Source organism: Pseudophryne corroboree, chromosome 4 (genome assembly GCF_028390025.1).
Source record: "Pseudophryne corroboree isolate aPseCor3 chromosome 4, aPseCor3.hap2, whole genome shotgun sequence".
Lineage (NCBI taxonomy): Eukaryota > Metazoa > Chordata > Amphibia > Anura > Myobatrachidae > Pseudophryne > Pseudophryne corroboree.
Genome location: NC_086447.1, coordinates 733,938,286 through 733,960,751, shown reverse-complemented (window position 1 = coordinate 733,960,751; position 22,466 = coordinate 733,938,286).

Here is a 22,466-nt window from a genome sequence, read left to right as displayed (position 1 = left end):
TAGGTGGTCCCTGATCCCAATTATGTGAATTGTAGTGTGGTTCGTATCCTGGTCTAGGGGGGTCGGTATTGACTATGTGTCCTACTACTCCTACAATCTCTGGCAAAATGCCCTTCCTTCCTACAAGTGTAACATATTATTGACCATTAGGGATCTGGGGTTTGGACTGATGGGTCTTTCCTGTATGTGCTAGTATACTTACCGTCCTCAACCTCTCCACCTGTTGTTCTCTGCGCCTAGCACTATTCTTGTGATGTTCAATTGCGCACTCTCTAAGACAAGCTACTGTGGCCCCTCTCCAATTAGACAAAGATGTTTGTACCCTGTCCCTTACTGTCTTATTGAGTCCGTCCATTAGCACAGAGACAGCCACCTCCCATTTGCCGAATTAGTGTTTACCAGTGATCTTATCCAGATGGAGAGTTTTCTGTTACTGCAAAAGACAAAAAAAAAAAGTTTAACAAGCTTCTAGGTCATGCAAAGTATTAATTCAATCCTTCTCATCCATTATTAAGGGTCTGTACATGGTCCAACAAATATTTCCGAGCTCATCTTGACTAGGGGCATTACTAGGAATGAATACTTCTTATATGGTAACTGAAAGAAATACCCGGGGGTTACCTTGTCTCTGTCTGCTTTCCTACTGGCAAATACTAATGTGCGGACAGGTTTTTCTCCATTTCTGACGTTACTTTCTTGATTTTTGTTTTATTTTTGTGTTTTCTATATATGTACACGAATGACCATATTTTCCACACATAATAAACCTTGCTGACCCTCTCGGCCGCAATTCTGACCTTCTCGGTCCCGAGTCTGACCTTCTTGGTCCCAACTCTTCGGCCTTAACCCTGGCTACCATACGTCCCTTAGTTGAGCAACTGGCTCCCATAATTTGTGGGTCTTGCCTTCTCGGCTATACCCACAAATACCAAAATACTCAATATAAGGCGACGGTGAAAGTTCTCCGAGCGCTTCCACCCACTCTCGCCCACGTTGGCCGGTACTACCATACACTGTCGATAGCGAAGGCGATGTACCCAACTTAGGGCTCCTATCAGACCTTGCAGCACCGTAATTTCTTTCGGTGGAGGTTCTGTTGGAATATTTTCCTGAGAGAGGCAGCGAAAAATTCCTTTTCGGTATCTTTCAACTGGAATTGTTTGTAGGGTGAAAAACAGAGAAATTAGATAACTATCCTTCACCCTTTCCAGTGAAAGCCCACTATGGAGATTTCCCGTCGTTATCAAAGAAAAACCCCTTTGTCTATACAGTCACGTCTGCGTATGCTTTTCCACAGCGCATATGACACAATAGTATCACGTTGTGCTGTGTAGAACAAATGGACATGCAATGCAATAACGCAGCCTATAGATACTAGTTATCTATATGCCTTACGATTGCTGTAGACCACCTAGCCTAGACCACTCCAGATCACCTAGTTGTATGGGACACCTAGACCACTTCAGATCACTTAGACCACTTAGTTCTAATCACGCAAGGTAGCGAACGCTACGCCACCGGGCCTCTACTAACCCAGTGTTACCACTTCAGCATATCACCTAGACCACTTAGTTCCTGGGTTCAGTTCCACTCGCTCCACTTTCACTCACTCAAATACGCTTTGTTTTTCTGTACAGGAAATTTTCACTCGTTCTGATTGGCAGCTTTACCCCCAGAGGCAAAAGTTTTATACTAATCTGTTTTAGAAACCGGATAGTTATGTGCTATTGTAGCATGGCTACTATCCCACCTTTTAACTAAACGACACTATTGTGTAATTTGCACTTAACGCCCGCACTCTTACGCACTTTGCGTAACCACGCGACCAGCGTGTCTTTTACGCCACGTGCTCTCACCTGTCTTTGTCTGTCCCACGTGTACAACGTATGTCCGCAATTCAACAAACCACACAGTCTCTATAAATGTGAGCAATACTAACTATAATCGCTCACTTAACACAACACCCAGTTTTTTTTCTGTATAAATCTTAACAACCAGGCCAGAACTGCGTGTGTCTTTACACTTACTTCCTTAAATACTGTTATTTCAAATGTACCTATATAGCAACAAATGTATCCGATTTCACACAGATCTATAATGACTGCAATAATCTATAATTTAAATGATATAATTCAGATTGGATAACTATCTTGCAGAACATACACTAATATAAATATACACATAATTATAATAATATTATATATATGTATCATTCACTGGCCTTCTATGTGACACCTTACCTCTTATTTGTATATCAAAGCTATGTGCTTTTCACTGCAAAAAAAAAGCAGTTACACAGGTTAATTTGCATTTCAATGGCTATCCTCCCTAATAAGCAGATTCTACAAGTCTTGGAAGGAAAAAAAACAAAAAACAAAACTCTTTCTTTCCGTTTTCTATCTGTGTGCAACCCCCCACTTGATGTAAAGTAATTACGCACAGACAAGAAGGAAAGAAAAAAAAACTTATCTCATCATTTACTCTCACTAGGCCCAATTGAAACTATTTGTTATTGACTATGGCATGGGTTAAATAAATGATTTGGTAACTCATAAATGGTGCTTGATGTGACAAAGGAAACTGATTGTTCTGAGCAGACTGAAAATCAGCTATTTAGAAAGTGACCTTCCTAAAATGGCCACTGCTCCTACCCCTTCCACATCCATGAGGTTTACACAAGATGGTGGACAGGCCATGTGGTTAGTCCAAAATGGAGGACAGACCATGTGGCTTCCTTTGTCACAAAGAAATCACACATTATACAAGCACCAGAAGTTATTTTATGCCTGAGTTTTAAAAAAAAACTATATCAAGGCTATGCAGCAACTTTTAAATGTACTTTTAAATCTACTTAACAGATAAACAATCCAATCTGAATCAAACATAATATGACTTATTTTAACTTTGTTTTGCAACAATAAAAATACGCTTTAGCATCTTAAATATTATGAGAAACGCATTGTCCCTTGAATTTTCATATCATTGGCTTACTGATAACACAACAGAACACACGGATATGATTTTCTCAGCGACACGATGCGTCCACCACAAGCTGATCGACCACAGCATCGCGTTTGTAATGTACAGTGCATCATTAAGACCATGATATCGTGGACGAGCCCTCATCTTTAAATACCAAATTGCTTTCTAACAAATATTTAAAATGCCCGCTCTAATATATATTGTAAACGCCTGCACATCTTATTACCATGTGCCATGAATGTGTGCTATACATCGCAAAACACTGCATCCCATAAGAGAAAACAATACACCCACACATTATCTGAGTTTCAGTGCTCATTGATGTATATATTTGTTATTAAAAGGATATGTATTCAATATATCACAATGTACAGTATACATAAAGTTACATGATTACAATTCATACAGTAAGCAGTTAATACATACAGTTACAGGCCAGCATACCATACCATTCCCTCAATGCATCTTCCTCTTAATATCTCTCTCTCTCAGCAAATAAATACAGGAACTGGTCTAGAACCACCTCCATCATTGTCTGGGACAAAAACAACAACTAGCAACTGTGTCTTTGTAATGTGTTATCTAGTTTAAGGGAGGGAACTTTCTCATTCATGATGAGTCACTGTTCTGTTCGTATGCTAAACAGGTTCAGCATTGAAGACATCCAAAGGGCTGGCCTGAGCTTCCTGTCCATTGTCCTAATAAGAGTGATTTTAGCTTTCATACATTTAATCATAACTATTTGTTGCAATGTCCTACAACTTAATAACAAGTATCAAATGAATCTACACATTAATCTGGTTGCTTTAATACCAAACATGACAGGTCTATCTTGCTTCGTTCCAATAATACACATACATGACATTACTCCATTATATAATTTTAAATCATTATGATGTCTGGCGCTTGATATTATTATAATTATGTGCTGTATGAAATAAGTGTCGAATCCATCTCTGTGGCATGTCCGTGTAAATGCGTGTGTTACCATATATTGCTGTGCTCGCTGAGCGTATTTGCAAGTATAGTGACTTATATGTGTGGAGTCTGTATGTTCTTTCTATGTAATATTTTTGACTTCGACAGTATAATAATACCCACATACCTGCGTGCTCTGCTGGGAGGGACGAGATCAGCGTGTGCACTGGAGCCTCATGCAGAAGAGTCACAGAGCAGGGAGTGGGAAACACTGGTGGTTGGGGAGTCCCACGCTGCTGATCTTCTCCTGCCGGGTGTCAGGAATCAGCGCTCTGCTGCGTCTCACTTACCAGCACGCTGGTGTGCAGGCCTCCGGAGGTCATGGCCCCAGTTGCGGCTGCATGGGAGCAGTGACCGCGAGCGTCATCTTCCGCATTGCTGAGTACCCCTGAGTCTGGTCCTGTGTGGGTTTTGCTGCGTGCCGGTGTCCGGCCTGTGTGGACGTTGCCATGACACCTGCACTCAGCTGATCCTGGTGTTCAATCCAGCACTGTATCTCCACCTGCAGCTCTGTGTCCAATCACTGCTGAGCAAGGGGTTTAACTTCCAGTCCGTGGCTCTCTCACATTGCCTCGGACAACGAGTCACATACCGTGTGCCTAAGTTCTCCTGGTTCCTGTGTTCCTGTTTCCAGCGTTCCCCGTGGTTATTTCCATTGTTCCAGTTTTCACCTTCACAGCTCTCCTGTTACTCCGGACTTCAATTACATCCAGCCACAATCCACCAGCAGCAGAGACTCTCCTCAGGTGTTCGTATTACCATCTTACCTGTGCACTTGCTATCAGTATTCCATCTGTGCATTCCAGCAGTATAACAACTAGTTGCTTAGAGACTGTCTCCTGCTTGAGCCTAGTAAGGCTACCTGGACTTATGCTTTATAGAGACTGTGTGTTTCTTATGCATATCGGAGTTCTGCTTTTCAAGTTACTTTATCTTATGTTATACCGAGACTGTGTGCTATCAAGTACTACTGGACTTTAGTTTATATCATCTGCCTTCAGTATTTGTTGTTTCATATTTCCTTTGCAAGAGACCTTAGTTATTCAAATTCCGTTAACAATCATTGTCATTCCATTACCGGTTTTCTGTTCACTCTGTGTTATCCCATCTGCTCAGTTATAATAAAACATCAGCGCCTATGCGCAGGACTTTTATATTGCCTCCAGGTTTTATCCATCATACCAACACTGACCCACTAGCGCCCCCGCCGGGGACAGACAATCCTAGAGACCTGACAGTTTGTCCGAGGCCCATGGACCCGGACGGTGGTCAGAGTGTGGGGTCAGTGACACTCCATACCTAGTGTCACGACTGTATGGTCAAGAGGCTGCGCAGCAGCAGATTATTCAATTTCTGCAAGGAATGTCTTCATGTTTAGATACTCTGCAACAATCACTTCCAATTTCAGTTTCCCCAGTGTCCTCTTCAGTTCCAGTTCCTGTTCCTAGTTCCTCAGTTTCTAGCTCTCCAGTTGCTTCTGTTTCAATGTCTCGCATCCATCTTCCTACACCAAGTAAATTTGATGGTAATGCTAAGATGTGTCGTGGATTTCTAAATCAATGCGAGGTTCAGTTTGAATTGCAGCCACAGAACTTTCCAACACCCAGATCAAAGGTTGCTTATATTGTTTCTCTTCTAGCTGGCTCTGCTCTGAACTGGGTCTCTCCGCTGTGGGAGCGAGCAGATGCATTATTGAACAACTATACTGAATTTGTTGCCGCATTCCGACGCATCTTTGACGAACCTGGGCGTACGACCTCTGCTTCTTCAGACCTCCTTCAGATCCACCAGGGAACACGTACTGTGGGTCAGTACGTTATCCAGTTCCAGACATTGGCATCAGAGGTGAAGTGGAACAACCAGGCATTGGTTGCCGCCTTCTGGCATGGTCTGTCCGACCGCATAAAGGATGAGTTGGTTACTCGAGATTTACCAGAGCTACTGGAAGCTCTAATTTCCCTATGTGTCAAGTTGGATCTACGTTTACGCGAGCGAGCCTGTGAACGCTCTCGAGGTGATCTTCGCAAGCACCGAGCTATGCCTCCTGTTGTTATGATTCCAGTACTCCTGACCGGAGGAGATCTTATGACAATGGCCAGAGTACTGGAAGGGAATGCTGGTTACGGGAGCAGGAAAGACTAGTTGCCCCTGGCGCCCTAACTCTATTGTCTCACCCGTGCTATCGGAAATCCCTTGCGAGACTATGGTTTCTTGAGCCCCTGGCAGCCACGTTTGAAAGGCGGATTATGTCTGCCCAACTCCGGTGCCCCCCGGTCTTAGTGAGAGACAAAGGGAAATCCGAGGCAGGATGATGACAAGAGGACCTCTGACTACAACAGGCCAAGGGCAACAAGCTAACTAACCAAACTTGAAGTATGCGCGGAAAAACCGCCAGATAAAAGGACAACCAAAATCCACTAGTCCATTACTCCTACCCAGCACCGCTGGATACCAGAGTGGATCTGTGGGAGCGGAATCCTCCGCAAAAGCTCCGAAACACAAATAATAAATAATAAGTAATAAAGCGGCCAAGCCGCAACACACGTCTACGCCGCGACTCACGAACACCACTGGATGTTTAACGGTGCTCAGTCAGGACTCTAGGAACAGATGACGACTTCCGAGTGCAGGACAACTGGGGACAGGAACGACCGGATACAGCAGGACTGGAAACACTCTCAGCAAACAGATTCAGCATGCAGGAAGCTATTACCGGCGTCTGTGTGAGGCACTGCAAGAGCATATAAACCGAAGCCCTCCAATCAACTGCTGCCAGTGCTGATTGCATGAATGCCGTGCAGCTGCCTTGCTGCACGGCCAGGAAACAGGTGCCCTTACTAATTTAAATGGACCCAGCAACGGGGAACGCGGTCCGCCAGTGGCGTCCCCGTTGCTAGGGTCCGTGCGGCTCCGTGCGCCCGGCGTCTAGCGTTGCCAGGGAGCCGGCGGCTGTACGCGCACGGCGTCCCTGGTTGCTAGGCGCCGGGCCGCACCGACGAGCGGACCCCGGCGCCTAACACCTGTACAGTCTCTACCTATTACTGCTGATGAACCCATGCAGGTAAACAAATTTCGTTTAACACCTGAGGAGCGGTCCAGAAGATTAAAGGAAAGACTGTGTCTCTATTGTGCTGCTGCTGGTCATCTGATTGGTTCCTGCCCTGCTCGGCCGGGAAACGCCAGGTCCTAACTTGTAGAGGAGGAGTCAAGTTAGGGACCTTGAATAAAGCTCCTTCATCGCAAGATTTGATATTACCTGTCACCTTGGAAAGGCCAGAGGGACTCCAGTCTTTGTCTGCCTTAGTGGATTGTGGTGCTGCTGGGAATTTTATCACGCAAGCTGCAGTGTATAGACTTCATCTATCAGTGTCTAAGCTGTGTCGTCCAGTGTATCTCACGGCCGTGGACGGAAGCCGTATTCCTGAGGGTTCCATCTCTCAGCAAACCAAGCCGGTAGTTCTGGGAATAGGCTTTCTGCATTCCGAGCTCATTGAGTTCCTGGTTATACCTAAAGCGAGCTATGAGATTGTATTGGGTATGCCTTGGCTCCAACTGCACAATCCACAATTCGACTGGTCTACATTACAGTTAACATCATGGAGTTCCTCCTGTCATCAAGAAAAAAGTAAATCTCTTTACCATAAATGGAAAAGAAACAACAGGCGCTGTAACTGGGCTGGTTTCCTAAGCCGCTGTTGGAAACGGGATGATAGTTGTTCACCCCAAATGCATATATATGGACGAACAAGAAATACCAACTGCGCTTAAACGTATTTTTATATATTAATTAAAATAAATGACACAAATACACATATACATACACAACTGAATGCTAAAATCTGGCACTGCTAGTGCTAAACATACAATATAAAAATTGAGCCTTAATAAGCCACTCTCTGTCAGTGATTTTTCACTTGGGGCAGTCTTTATGCAAAATAGCCGATAAATAGCTGATTGTTGGAGGATAATGTCAAGTCCTGCAACGCATGCGTTGACGTGCAAAAAACAGGTATCCAGATGAAGGAGAATATTTACCAAGTCCTTGGTGGTAGTTCAGCCGGGTATCCCACCTGGCGGGGTTCTGGAGCAGACTCTCTATCCCTCGCAACAAAGATGGTGGTTCTCCCTTTATTAATGTCCACATGAGAAAAGGACTGGAAACTCCAGACAATAAACAGCGTCCTGTATGTCACTTGCAGGAGTCCTCAGAGGTGCCCAGGTCAGAGATGTGGCCCCCCTAACGCGTTTCACTGTCACTTGGCAGCTTTTTTGAAAAAGCTGCCAAGTGACAGTGAAACGCGTTAGGGGGGCCACATCTCTGACCTGGGCACCTCTGAGGACTCCTGCAAGTGACATACAGGACGCTGTTTATTGTCTGGAGTTTCCAGTCCTTTTCTCATGTGGACATTAATAAAGGGAGAACCACCATCTTTGTTGCGAGGGATAGAGAGTCTGCTCCAGAACCCCGCCAGGTGGGATACCCGGCTGAACTACCACCAAGGACTTGGTAAATATTCTCCTTCATCTGGATACCTGTTTTTTGCACGTCAACGCATGCGTTGCAGGACTTGACATTATCCTCCAACAATCAGCTATTTATCGGCTATTTTGCATAAAGACTGCCCCAAGTGAAAAATCACTGACAGAGAGTGGCTTATTAAGGCTCAATTTTTATATTGTATGTTTAGCACTAGCAGTGCCAGATTTTAGCATTCAGTTGTGTATGTATATGTGTATTTGTGTCATTTATTTTAATTAATATATAAAAATACGTTTAAGCGCAGTTGGTATTTCTTGTTCCTCCTGTCATCAGTCTTTTCTTGCTCAAATATTTCCAATAAAGTCTTCAAGTGTAAAGTCCAGTACTACAGAAAGTTTATTAAAGGCTTTTCCACGTTAATAGCTCCAATTACCTGCCTTACCCGGAAAGGGGGAAATCCTTCTCAATGGTCTGACAAAGCACTGTCTGCTTTTCATAAAATAAAACAAGCTTTTATTTCAGCTCCTGTGTTACAACAGCCGGATGTCAGTAAGGCCTTCATCTTGGAAGTTGATGCCTCAATGGTTGGCATGGGCGCAGTCCTGTTCCAGATTGGCATTGATGGTAAGACTCACCCCTGTGGGTTTTTTTCTCGTAGGTTCTCGCCCGCAGAAATGAACTATACCATCGGTGACCAGGAGTTGTTGGCAATTAAATTGGCCCTTGAAGAATGGAGGTATCTGCTGGAAGGTACGAGATTCCCCATTACCATCTACACGGATCACAAGAACCTTCTCTACTTGAAAGCCGCGCAGTGCCTGAATCCTCGGCAAGCAAGGTGGGCCTTATTCTTTTCTCGTTTGGATTTTAAGTTAATGTTTAGACCTGGCTCACAAAACGTCAAAGCAGATGCTTTGTCTCGCTCCATGAGCTCAAATGAGAAATCCTCAGAACAGGCTGCTCTACCAGTATTAAATCCGGTGGTTTTCGCAGCTACAGGTATGTCGCAAGTTCCGCCTCCAGGCAAGATGTTTGTCTCTCCAGAGCTTCGTCCAAACCTTCTGTCCTGGGCTCATACGTCCAAATTTACTGGTCACCCTGGAGTTCTAAAGACTTTTAAGTTCCTGTCTCAAACGTATTGGTGGCCTCGTATGGAGGTAAATATTCAAGAATTCATAGCTTCATGTCCCAAATGTGCTCAGCATAAAATTTCTCGTCAGGCTCCCGCAGGCCAATTGATACCCAATTCCATTCCCAGGCGCCCCTGGTCCCATTTGTCGATGGATTTTATTTCTGATCTCCCTCCATCCAAAGGGTATGACACCATCTGGGTAGTAGTCGATAGGTTTTAAAAAATGGCGCACTTCATTCCACTCAGGGGGTTACCATCTGCTCCAAAATTGGCACAGTTGTTTCTTCACAAAATATTCAGGTTACATGGACTTCCAACAGAAATCATATCTGATCGGGGTGTACAATTTGTGGCCAAGTTTTGGAGGGCTCTGTGTTCAGCGCTGCAGGTAAAACTGAAATTCTCTACGGCCTATCATCCTCAAACAAATGGGCAGACAGAGAGGGTAAATCAAGAACTTGAGACATACTTGAGACTGTATATTTCTTCTTCACAGGATGACTGGGTAGATTTATTGCCCTGGGCGGAGTTTGCTCATAATTTCCGTTATCATACTTCTACAGATACAACTCCTTTTTTCGCAGTTTATGGTCAGCATCCTAGAGTACCAGACTTCCAAGAGTTAAAAAGTTACAGAATTTGGGTGGACTGCGCACAGAAATGTACTACGTTACGGGGAGTGCTGCTGGTGTTAACAAGTTGGTCCTACTTGTTAGAATAAATGGTGCAAGAGTAGAGATTTTTACACTGCGCTCACCCCCGGTTTCTAATTGTGAAGAGTTACCTGCCATAGATGTGCCTGCGGCTGATTCTGCTCTTCAGCGGTTCGCTCAAATTTGGAAGAAGATCCATTCATCTCTTAAAAAAGATTCGCAACGGTATAAAATGTTTGCTGATCGGAAGAGACGAGCAGTTCCTAGTTTGAAACCGGGCGATAAAGTCTGGTAATCACTCGTAAGAAATCACAGTTCCTGTCAAATGAGATCACAGCAGCAAACAATAGGCCAGCTCAACTTTTCCGCACAGTGGAGATGCTTTGCAAGCCAGCATGCCTGCAGACTGATGAGACCCTTTCCCAGGCAAGATGCAACGAGTTTGCAAACTTCTTTGCAGATAAAATATCCACCATCCGGGCTGGAATCTCCACAGTGCCATCAAAGGAGTGCCAAACTACAAAGCCTGCCAATATAAGCTACCTGCTTTCATGGACCAGCTTTGACCCAGTGGATGTAAAGGACACTGCTGAAATTGCTCGGATTTTGCGTCCCACCACCTGTGGTCTGGACCCAGCCTCAACAAAGCTTCTAATAGGTTGTATGGATATAATTGGTCCTGTCTTTGCAAAAATTGTTCAATGCTCTTTGCAGACAGGCATTTTTCCTGGACCCCTAAAGGAAGCAATTGTTAGACCGCTTCTTAAATAACCTAATTTAGATCCCGACTGCATGACCAACTACAGACCGGTATCAAACCTTCCTTTCCTAGGAAAGGTTATTGAGAAAGTGGTGGCAAATCAACTGGAAACCCGCCTGACAACCCATGATATTTATGATCCATTTCAATCAGGATTCAGGAGAAGACATAGCACTGAAACAGCCCTGGTGTGTGTGTTAAATGATCTTCTGATGGCAAAAGACAGAGGTGACTGTTCAATATTAATCCTTCTGGATCTCTCGGCAGCATTTGATACCGTGGACCATGGGCTTCTGATTGAGCGACTGATACATTTCTGTGGTTTGGATGGCACAGTCCTAAGCTGGTTCAAATCATTTCTCACAGGCAGGTCACAGAGAGTATCATCTGGATTATACTCATCACCACCAGTGCCATTGCCATGTGGTGTCCCACAAGGTTCTATACTATCCCCCATGCTTTTTGCAGTATACATGCTCCCACTGGGCGAAATAATCAGGCGCCATGGCCTGGTCTACCACTGCTATGCAGATGATACACAATTGTACTTGTCCTTTGCTCTGGGCACTGATAACCCAATAGCAACCCTAAATGGCTGTCTAGCTGAACTACAGGAGTGGATGAGCGCCAGCTGGCTACGACTGAACCCGGATAAAACAGAGGTCCTTATAATACGACCGCAACATCAAAGGACAGGACTGCAGCATAGCCAACCAACTGGACTTACACTCGGGGATTCAGAATTACAGACCAGTGATCGTGTGCGGAATCTTGGCGTTGTCCTGGATGGTGGCTTGACACTTAAACATCAGATATCAGCCACAATCAAATCCTCATTCTTTCACCTGAGGAACATAGCCAGAATCAAGCACTTTATTCCCTCAGATCTGCCAAAAGTCATTCATGCATTTGTATCATCTCGATTAGACTACTGTAATGCCCTCTACCTTGGTCTACCAGCAAAAGAATTGCAACGCTTACAGCTGGTGCAAAACACAGCTGCCAGGCTGTTAACCAACCAGCCCCGTTCTAGCCACATAACACCCATCCTCTACTCCCTTCACTGGCTGCCTGTAAGATGGCGAATCATCTTCAAGATTGGCTTACTGAGTTTCAAAGCATTACATGACCAAGGCCCAAGGTACCTGAAACAGCTTCTGACCCCATACTGCCCCACTCGATTACTGCGATCTGTAGATGAAGGACTTTTAGCTGTACCTAGAATCTACCGTAATTCATCTGGGGGTCGAGCTTTTAGTCATGCGGCTCCGACTCTATGGAACTCACTTCCCCGCACAGTGCGAGAGGCCCCAACTATAGAATCCTTCAAAAGTAGACTCAAGACTTTCCTGTTTACTCAAGCATTTCCATAATGTCCCTTTTAGCATCTTCATGCTTCTGTATTTTATGAAAATGTACTTCATTATTTTCTGTATTATATTATGCTATATATCTGTTAAGCGCCTTGAGTCCTATTGGAGAAAGAGCGCTATATAAATAAAATTATTATTATTATTATTATTATTATTATTATTATTATCTACCCTAAATTTCCGTCTCAGAGTGCCATCAATGAAGTTTGCTCCACGGTTTATTGGACCATTTCCAGTAGAAAGTGTCATTAATCCGGTGGCTTATAAATTAAAACTGCCTGCTTTTTTGAAAGTACCCAACTCATTTCATATTTCTCTCCTCAGACCACTAATTCTCAATCGTTTCCAGAGAACGCTTCCAGCGGCTCCAAAGGTACAAACTCATCGGGGCGTGGAATACGAGGTGGAAAAGATCTTAGACTCTCGACATCGTTATGGTCATCTGCAATATTTCATTGACTGGTCTGGATATGGTCCTGAAGAGAGGAGTTGGGTCAACACCACAGATGTTCATGCTCCACGTTTGATTCAAGCCTTCCACAGACTCTTCCCTGCCAAGCCTCGTGGGTGTTCGGTGCCCACCCATAAAGGAGGGGGTAATGTCAGGAATCGGCGCTCTTCTGCGTCTCACTTACCAGCGCGCTGGTGTGCAGGCCTCCGGAGGTCATGGCCCCAGTTGCGGCTGCATGGGTGCAGTGACCGCGAGCGTCATCTTCCGCATTGTTGAGTACCCCTGAGTCTGGTCCTGTGTGGGTTTTGCTGCGTGCCGGTGTCCGGCCTGTGTGGATGTTGCCATGACACCTGCACTCAGCTGATCCTGGTGTTCAATCCAGCGCTGTATCTCCGCCTGCAGCTCTGTGTCCAATCACTGCTGAGCAAGGGGTTTAACTTCCAGTCCGTGGCTCTCTCACATTGCCTCGGACAACGAGTCACATACCGTGTGCCTAAGTTCTCCTGGTTCCTGTGTTCCTGTTTCCAGCGTTCCCCGTGGTAATTTCCATTGTTCCAGTTTTCACCTTCACAGCTCTCCTGTTACTCCGGACTTCAATTACATCCAGCCACAATCCACCAGCAGCAGAGACTATCCTCAGGTGTTCGTATTACCATCTTACCTGTGCACTTGCTATCAGTATTCCATCTGTGCATTCCAGCAGTATAACAACTAGTTGCTTAGAGACTGTCTCCTGCTTGAGCCTAGTAAGGCTACCTGGACTTATGCTTTATAGAGACTGTGTGTTTCTTATGCATATCGGAGTTCTGCTTTTCAAGTTACTTTATCTTATGTTATACTGAGACTGTGTGCTATCAAGTACTACTGGACTTTAGTTTATATCATCTGCCTTCAGTATTTGTTGTTTCATATTTCCTTTGCAAGAGACCTCAGTTATTCAAATTCCGTTAACAATCATTGTCATTCCATTACCGGTTTTCTGTTCACTCTGTGTTATCCCATCTGCTCAGTTATAATAAAACATCAGCGCCTATGCGCAGGACTTTTATATTGCCTCCACGTTTTATCCATCATACCAACACTGACCCACTAGCGCCCCCGCCGGGGACAGACAATCCTAGAGACCTGACACCGGGCAGCCAAACCCAACTGCTACAGGCAGCAGCGGGCGTCGGGCGGGACGCTCTGGGAGCGCTGGTGTGAAGTTCTGTGAATGGCGCAGGCTGTCTGTGTATCGGTTCTGGGAGCGTGGGCGGATACGGACGCATGACGCACATGACATCCGCAACTGCTGCGCCCCTCCAGGTTCCTGCGCTCCAGGCTGCAGCCTGATCAGCCTATTGGTTGATCAGGCCCTGACTGCCACCTTACATGATACAGTGTAATATGCAAAAAAATAACAATAGGTAGGTACCATCAAATGCGCACACTGCCAAAGCTGCCTGTAAATAGGACATACATAAGGAGAACCTCACTCCTTAACTAAACAATTAATGCAACCAACATTTTTTATGTTCTTTCTATTGGCTCTTATTATTGAAATCAGTCAATATATAATAAAATTATACTTCCCTTATTGTATAAGGACACCTCCTCTTCCCCAATTGTGGGATTGTCTGAGCATATGGATCCTGTTAATCTCTCCTCCTTCACAATCTCCCACAAGATGTCATAGTCAGATGAATAAAATAGCTGAGAGACAAAAACGTATTTTGGACCTTATTCAGCTTCAATTGCAGTTTTACTAACATAAACAAAGATTTAAGAAAACCACTTAACTAGCGCTTCTATTCGTTCAAAGGTTTGCTTATTCTTCTCAGACCATCTCCATCATTTGACATATGGAACAAAGAGGTAGGAAAGAGAATATAGTGTAATTCCGTTTTTTAATAACAAACAACAACATATAAACATTAAAATCCAGCGGTCTGTGCAAAAGGCATAATAAACAGGTAAGCTTCTCAGTCACAGTAGATACAATGGAGGTTTACCAGATTTGATGGAACTGTGGTTTAGACAGTTCAAAATCAGCATATAGGTATGATAGAAATTTCCAATAGGTCACTCGTATTCATCCCAAATGCTGTTCCTATACAGGTTCTCCTTCAGTGTATTGGACCTGAGACGCCTCCTTTCACCAACGCGTTTCCTCCCCTACTGGGGTCTTTCTCAAGGTGTCAGTATCTGACACCTTGAGAAAGACCCCAGTAGGGGAGGAAACGCGTTGGTGAAAGGAGGCGTCTCAGGTCCAATACACTGAAGGAGAACCTGTATAGGAACAGCATTTGGGATGAATACGAGTGACCTATTGGAAATTTCTATCATACCTATATGCTGATTTTGAACTGTCTAAACCACAGTTCCATCAAATCTGGTAAACCTCCATTGTATCTACTGTGACTGAGAAGCTTACCTGTTTATTATGCCTTTTGCACAGACCGCTGGATTTTAATGTTTATATGTTGTTGTTTGTTATTAAAAAACGGAATTACACTATATTCTCTTTCCTACCTCTTTGTTCCATATGTCAAATGATGGAGATGGTCTGAGAAGAATAAGCAAACCTTTGAACGAATAGAAGCGCTAGTTAAGTGGTTTTCTTAAATCTTTGTTTATGTTTGCACTATTGGTGAGGGGTTAAGGACACCTCTAGAAGTCAACCACTGACAGGCTGCTTCTGGCGCACGACAAAATTCTTGTATTTTTTTCTCTATATGCAGTTTTACTAAGGCCGCCCCGCATGCAAATGGCCACCAGCAATGCGTTTGCAATTAAGTTGCAATCGCACTGCTGAATTAGGTGCCCCGTGCAGTCTGGCTGCGAAGGCAGGCACAGAGCGTCCATGTTTTCCATTACATTGGCCACGTGTGGCATCACGCCGCCACTCCGACCCCAAAAATAGCCAAGACCCGCCACTGTTTATGCTGCATCACCCCCACAATGCCGCTTCGCCACTACCGACCATCCTGGGAATGCCTCTATTGGTCAATCAGTCCTAGTGCCCTTCATGTTCTTCCTCCCGGGTAGTACGGTTGCCTAGCAACCAGGGGAAGTATTAACCCCCACAGTCCCTGTCCAGACAGGCTCTCTCAAAGGCAGTATAGGCTGCCATAGCAGCTTGGATAATCAGCCAGTGGTACCACCTGAGTGGGGCACCACACATACGTATATGTGCACATCAGGGACGTGCAGTCAGTGGAGGGAGGGGAGGCAGGGCCTCCCCTGTCATTAATGATTAAAATAATAAAAAGAAGATACTTATGACATATATTCTGTGTCATAAGTATCTCCTATATAATAGCCCTATTCTGTGACCTTGTGATTCATTTGCTAACGCTGGGCGGAGTTACAACACTGGGCGGAGTTAGTCAAATGAGTCACAGAGATCTGGCCAAATCTACAGGAGACTAGGAGCAGAAGCAGATAGCATGGGCATTGGGCATGGAACAGGCAGGGGTGCAGACCTCCCAGCTTTCTGCAGGAGCTTTATCCAGGCAGAAGGAGGGAAACACACTCGGCGAAAAGGGGGCGTGGCTTCACGGGAGGGCCCCGTTTTTGTCAGTGAGGGAGCATGCCCAGCGCTCTGTGAGCTGCTGGCATGCTCCCAGGGGCTGATTATGAGTCCGGGGGGCCCAGGGCACTTGTGACAGGGGAGCCCTATCTCATTGCTGTGCCTGCTGTGGGTTAAGGGCGTGGCCTAATCGCGGCCCGAGTGGCCACGCCCCCTTACGCAAATTTCGATTTTTATTTTTTTGATGGGATTTTGGCCCCTCAGCTAGGGCTAAATCCAGAGGAGGTGGTCGCTCCCCCCTACACACCCGCACAGGGAGAAGAAATCAGGGAAGCTGCTGCCTCCCTGCAACACCACAGACCTGCCAATATGCAGCAGCGTGTGCTGACTGTAGCACAAATGCTGCCGCTGTTGCTGGCAGGACGGGGGGGGGGAGCTTCTGAGCTGGAACAGAGCTACTCCAGCCGGGGGGCCCCCTAAAACTGTGGGGCCAACGGTACGTATCCCCTGCCCCCCCCCCTCCTTAATCCGGCTCTGCTGCTGGAACCCCCCCCATTTATCCGTACCCCCTGATGCCCCCTCTCCCTCTGTCTCCACTATTCACCGCTGCTCTGCTAAGCAGAACAGCGAGTACAGGAGCTTTCCAACTGCCCCCCCCCCCCCCCCCACCGCCGGACACTGCGACCCGCGGGTGGGACAGCGGGGCAGACCCCAAAAAATGGGACTGTCCCGCGAAAATCGGGACATTTGGGAGGTATGGGGGTGTGTGAGGGGTATGTCATACAGACAGACGGGCACCGGCTCACTGTGTGCTTGACCCCCCACATCGGCATACTCAGCAGGGTCTCTCTGGTGCGGAGGAGCGTCACTTTCTGGCACACTCCACGCTTCTTAGCTGCAGTTTAGTGGGGCACCTGCCGCTGTGCAGGTTCCGTACTGCCTCTGTTATCTCCAGCCCCGGCAACCCCACCACTAGCTGCAGCGCTGCCACCCGCAGTGAGGTGCACCCAGCTCCTTCACACACTTTAGCTGGCGGGTAGCGCTACAGAAATCCGAGCTGCTTGCAGGCTCTGACCCACTCCTCCCTCCAGCCGCAGCGTCTCCTGGGAGCTAACCAGTCACTCCCAGTCTCCCCTTACCACAGTGCCCGGAAGCCGTGAGGTCCGCGCCACGTGCATGCTATGACCCCCTCCTCCCTCCAGCCGCAGCATCTCCTGGGGGCTAACCAGTCATTTCCAGTCTCACCTTACCACAGTGCCCGGCAGCTGCGCGAGGTCTGCGGTGTGTGACTGAGGAGGGGGGGAGGGATGCGGACGGGCAGAGGAAGCAGGAATCCAGCCTGAGAGAGTCAGCCATGCCAAGTCTCCAGCAGCAGCAGATCCCAACAGGTTGGAGTGGAACAGCAGCAGCCAGCAGCAGTGACTCCGGTAAGACACATCTGTCTGTCACCACTGTTTTGTCCCTAATACCAATCTCTCCCGTGCCCTGTGTTCTGTCATGTCCCTGTCACCCCTGGCCTTGCCCTGCCACCCTTATCCTGGCCCTTTCACCCTTATCCTGGCCCTGTCACCCTTATCCTGTCCCTATCATTTCTGTCCTGGACCCGTCACCCCTGTCCTGGCCCCGTCACCCCTGTCCTGGCACCGTCACCCCTGTTCTGACCCTGTCACCCCTGTCCTGGCCCCGTCAACCCTGTACTGACCCTGTCACCCCTGTCCTGGCCCTGTTACTGCATACCCTCCAACTACCTTTTATGGCATATACAATACCCGCAGCGCCTCCAGACCTCTCCCCAATGCACCACACCTCCGCACCTTCCCCTCCACCACATGCGGCACTCCACCCCTCCCCCACATGCTGTGCCTCCAGACCCCCTACACCACCCGTGGCTCCCACTCCTCCACCCCTTCACCACCCACAGCACCTCCAGGCCCCTTCCACCATTCACCCCCCTTATATGTCTCCCCCCACACCTGCCCCCCTCCACCCGCAGCATCTGCAGACACCCTCCTCCATCAGCGGTCCCCCCCTCCCCCACCCCTCCCCCACCAATGGCACCCCCGCACCTGCCCCTCCACCACCTGCAGCACCTCCGGACCTCCTTTCCCATCCGCCGCAACACCCGTACCTGCCCCTACCCTACCCATGGTGCCTGCGGTCCCCTACCCCACCCCCGGCACTCCCGTCCCTTCCCATCCCACAGCACCTCCGGAACCCTTCATCCATCCACAACATCCCCACACCTGCCCCTCTCCCACCCGTGGCACCCCTGCCCCTCCCCCACCTTCAGTGCCTCCGGACCCCTCCCCCATCTGCATCCCCCACTCCTCTGCCCCTCCCCCACGCGCAGCACCTCCCGAACCTTCCCCATCCGGGCCCCACCCCCACTTCTGCCTCCCCTCTACCCGCAGCATCTACAGACACCATCCGCAGTCCCCCCCGCACCCGCTACATTCTGTACATCGTGCCCTGCAGGTGCTGTTCACGCCGTCGCAAGGGGCTGCGCCTCCTTCACCATCGCACGCCCTTTCATTGTGCAATATTTAACCACTAACAAAGGAATGCAGGTAATACTCCATATAATACAAATATTAAACCCCAGAAAGGCATGCAAGGGTTAAGGGGGCGTAGCCCCTTGCGACGGTGTGAAGAGCGCCCGTAGGGCGCGATGAAGCACCTAGTCTTCTTTATATTATTCTAATCATTTGAATACCTTTAATTAGTTTGGGAGGCTTTCAGCACACATCAAACCACACCCCTGTCAGCAAGGCAGATGTGATTGGACAGCGGATCCAGTGCTGGATCCGCTGGTCCAATCACGCATATGCGGCAGCATCTGTGATTACCTCACTCTCCTCTTTCCCACTGAATCCTTGCTGCTGGTAGTGGGAGCCTGACCCCAGCAGCAGCAGCGCGGTGATCTCCCACGTTAACCTTCTCCTAGTGCAGTGCAGTCAAATGGTGGATCTCCCCTACCCCGCAGGGGCAGAGCCAGGTGCACCGGACGGCGGGCGGTGTGCACTCTCCCCTCCTCCTCTGCCCTCTCCCAGGCAGCAGTCTCAGCAGCAGCACCAGTCCCTCAGCAAAGGGCACATGGACCCAGGTGAGAGGGGGAGACAAGTGCATTGTGCGGCAGCCGGTGCACTCTCCCCTTCTCCCCTGCCCTCTCCCAGGCAGAAGTCTCAGCAGCAGCTCCGGTGCCTCTGCAAAGGGCACATGGACCCAGGTGAGTGAGGGGGAGGTTGTAAAGTGATTAGAATTAATGTGCGCAGGGGGGCAGCACACACCCACATCAGAGACCCTCCTGGGTGACAGAGTTGCAGGGAGGTGCAGTGACGGATTCAGGGGGGAATACCAAGGCACATGCCCCCCTCTGTCGGGAACTGTCCAGATCAGGGCAATATTTTCTGCAGTGTGGTGGACTCCAATGTGTGAGGGCCCACTTCATCCACCCGCCTGTCCTATAATCTGTCCCTGAGGACGCGGATTCACTTGGTTCATCCCCAGCCATTGACCTCACTGCACGTCACTGGTGCACATTAGTCTTTTTAAATACTTGATAGTGTATGGAATACAGTATTAATAATTAACACTATAGATAGTCTATAGGATAGACTGCATCAAACATATTTAACTAATCTAAATAAAATAAGTGGTCAGTAAAAGGTTAAACATACCATCATAAATACACAAACATAATAGAACCGGTAGAGACAGAACTGCACTTTCTAGGCACACATTACCCCACCTCATGCCTCTTCTTACTGGCAGCTACTCTCAAAATACTAATGCTCATTACTTCCATTACTTGCCAATGTTCAAAATATTAATTATTTCTTCTGTTCACATTTTATGGTATCAGCAAAGGCGTAACTACCATAGGTGCAGGCAGTGCAGCTGCTATGGGGCCCAGAACCAAGAAGGGCCCATCCCCTGTCAAAGTTACATGTGTTATATAAATTTTTCGCCATTGGGTGGTACGTGGGGTCCTTTCAAAGTCTTTCCTTGGGGCCTGCAATATATCTAGGTATGACCCGGGACCCCGGTCATTGTAGTGTCATATAAAATGAACTGGAGGGCATTTTAATGTTATATAATATGAACTGGGGCACTGTAATGAGGCACAATATGAACGGGGAGCACTATATATCATAATGTGAATTAGGGATACTGTGCAGCATAATGTGTACTGGCAGCTCTGAAATGTGACATACAGTAGGGTGAACTTAAGCACTACTGCGATTCATAAAGGAAACTAGGGCACTACTATGGGGCATAACATTAAAAAATGCTCTACTATGGTTCAGAAAATCAACTAGGGCACTATTATAGGGCATAAAATTGCTGCAGAGAAGTGTCTCTCTAGAAGCATTTGGACGGGGGCCCCTTCAAAATGTTGCTATGGTGCCCAAAAACTTCTGGTTACGCCCCTGCCATAGCCAGCCTTCAGCTAATTTACATGCCCATTTATAATACCTGCACAGGGTTTGCACTATGGTTCTATAATCAATTCCATTCATGCAGGATTATACAGTGCTATTTGGAATTCCGAGCCTAGTGCAGTTCATAGCACAGTGTCATTCCATTAGTTAGTAATTTTATCATGATATGTTCTCTAGCTTTGAACTGAACCATGGTTTTAGAATCGGTTTCATATCTATGTGGGATTATCCAAAACTATCTGGAAATTCTGGTTCAGCACATTCCAAAGCACAATGGCCCTCATTCCGAGTTGTTCGCTCGCAAGGCGAATGTAGCAGAGTTACACACGCTAAGCCGCCGCCTACTGGGAGTGAATCTTAGCTTCTTAAAATTGCGACCGACGTACGCGCAATATTGCGATTACAAACGAGTTAGCAGTTTCTGAGTAGCTTCAGACTTACTCTGCCTGTGCGATCAGTTCAGTGCTTTTCGTTCCTGGCTGACGTCATAAACACACCCAGCGTTCGCCCAGGCACTCCCACCGTTTCTCCGGCCACTCCTGCGTTTTTTCCGGAAACGGTAGCGTTTCCAGCCACACGCCCCTAAAACGCCGTGCATCCGCCCAGTAACACCCATTTCCTGTCAATCACAATGCGAACGTCGGAGCGATGAAAATGCCGTGAGTAAACTTACTTTCATCATAGTAAAGTTACTTGGCGCAGTCGCAGTGCGAACATTGCGCATGCGCACTAAGAGAATTCTCACTGCGATGCGATGAAAAACTCCGAGCGAACAACTCGGAATGAGGGCCAATGTCATTTAATTATTTAGTCATTTCATCATAAGGGAAGCAGTTTTACTTGTTTCTGTACATCTGACGCAGGATAAGGATATTTATACAAAAGGGAGTTATATCCTTATCCTGCGCCAGAGGTACAAACTAATAAAGCACAATTTATTAAAATGCTAAATTTACATAGCATCAGGTAAATAAAATACATTACATTACTTCGGTGAGCATAGATTTCACCCTTATTGGAAGGGAAGCATTTTCTCCAGTCACAGGTTCTTTGAATGAATCCTTTAATGTTAAAAGATTCATACACTTCTTGGTGGGTGTGGCTGCATCTGTACCACGACCCTGGGGGTAATTCAGACCTGATCGCTCGCTAGCGTTTTTTGCAGCGCTGCGATCAGGTCAGAACTGCCCATGCGTATGCAACGCAAAGCGCAGGCGCGTCGCTCAGGTACAAAGCGGATCGTTGCTGTGCTATGGGTTTTACGAAGAATCCATTCGCACAGCCTGACTGCAAGAAGATTGACAGAAAGGAGGCGTTTGTGGGTGTCAACTGACCATTTTTTGGGAGTGGTTGGAAAAATGCAGGCATGTCCAAGTGTTTGCAGAACGGGTGTCTGACGTCAATTCTGGTCCCGGACAGGCTGAAGTGATCGCTGCGGCTGAGTAAGTCCTAGGCTACTCAGAAACTGCAAAAGATCTTTTTGTACTGCTCGGCTGCACATGCGTACGCACACTTGCACAGCTAAAATACACTCCCCTGTAGGCGGCAACTATCTGATCGCAGCGCTGCAAAAAACTGCTAGCGAGCGATCAGGTCTGAATTACCCCCTCTGTACGAACGCTACCGGGATGAAAAATATTGCACTAAAAAATAAATAAAACACTTTGGCCCGATAGGAAAAGCCACAGGGATAGGAATAGGCTC